At 44.9% G+C, this 1,348-nt stretch overlaps 1 protein-coding gene across 8 annotated transcripts in view; it reads right to left on the reverse strand.

Moving 5' to 3' along the window:
- LOC112155935 (adhesion G protein-coupled receptor L3) overlaps window positions 1–918 on the reverse strand; it is a 315,029-nt gene extending 314,111 nt beyond the window's left edge. For 4 of the 8 annotated variants that reach the window (XM_036216950.1, XM_036216949.1, XM_036216947.1 and 1 more), the window contains exon 1: window positions 168–900. The gene's annotated coding sequence lies outside the window, so the exon portion shown is untranslated. Of the gene's footprint in view, window positions 1–167 lie in introns of all 8 variants that reach the window. The other 4 variants (XM_036216946.1, XM_036216948.1, XM_036216952.1 and 1 more) reach the window with 4 other exon arrangements.
- Window positions 919–1,348: the final 430 nt, after the last annotated feature.

Below are 1,348 nucleotides of genomic sequence, written 5' to 3' on the forward strand. Positions count from 1 at the left end.
TGCACCTGAACGCATCAATAGCCCGGTTAAAGTAATTAAGGATGGAATCGTGCGTCAAGCGCCTTTTTTTTTTCTTTTTTTAAATTTTGCAGGGAGAAATTCATTCATGGACTGCTGCGGACAAAATCCACGCGCGCATTAGATGTGGAGGAACGTCCAACACTCACCGTGCAATTTTAGAAAACGACTAGAAATGGACAGGTCTCTTCCACCTCCGCGCAACTGCCTCTGTGGCGAATCCAAAGTGGAGAGGGAAATAATCAAATCCTTACGGGATCTGACTGCGGATCCACGAACCGAAGCGTATCCACGGTCTGTCCCTTAACATCCTTTGTGAGCCCGAAAGGCGTCCTCCTCCTCCTCTTCTTCCTCTTCTTCCTCCTGCGCGCGGGGCTACATCACGTCCCGGCAGCCTCGGGGAGCCAAACGCGCGCAGCTCCTCTCAGCGCACCGACATAAAAAAAGAGGGGTGAGAGAATCCAGGAGATTCTATGATCACTACAATATGTGAGGACGCAACGTTTGGAAGCTCCACGGAGGGCTGGAAAAGTTCTCCCAAAAAATGAGGGGGGAAAAATAAGGAAAAAAAGAAAGAAATCTGCGCTCTCGGCGACTATGACAAACCAATTGTGCGCACTGGCTGAGAGTAAATCTGTCTGAAAAGCGAAGGAGGGGGAGGAGGAGGAAGGGGGGCTGGAGAGCCAGTGGAAAGGTGAGGAGGAACCTCGGATGTGCCGCTCTCACCGTATACTCGGGCTCCATCTAGCAGCGGAGACGGAATAGCGCGCTGCCAGGCAACGGAGCCGCGGCGCACTGGCCGCCCGAGGCGGTGCAGGGGCCAACACGTGTTTGATTGTATTCTGCACGCGCGCCTGTGACTGCAATATTGAAGGGGAATGCTCTCTGAAGATTTTTTTAGAGACCTGACCCAAAGAGTGCAGATGAATCAGTGCGTTATCCAGTGATGTTATCCTTTCCAAGCACATATTTATTGATTTGGAGTATCAGCAAAATGACCACTACCCAAATAAACTGCAATGTTCATTTTTCTTTGGTACCAGAACCAAAAAATGTCAAAATTTGCTTTAGAAACTTTTCATTGATCAGATATTCTAATTATTTTTAAAAAGTGTTTCCATAAGTCTTTAAATAATGAATCTAAATTAATAAATAAATCTAAAACCTCATCTTATGTTCTATGCCTAAAAAAGGGAGACACTAGATCAATTATCAAAAGCTCTGTAATGTGTTACATTTAAAAATATTGTTTTTTGTCACATTACATTTTTAAGTTGGGTAAAAATAGCGCTCAACATTTTAATAATGATGAAAACTAACATGTTTAAAT

This window comes from Oryzias melastigma, linkage group LG18 (assembly GCF_002922805.2).
Source record: "Oryzias melastigma strain HK-1 linkage group LG18, ASM292280v2, whole genome shotgun sequence".
NCBI classification, from domain to species: Eukaryota; Metazoa; Chordata; class Actinopteri; order Beloniformes; family Adrianichthyidae; genus Oryzias; species Oryzias melastigma.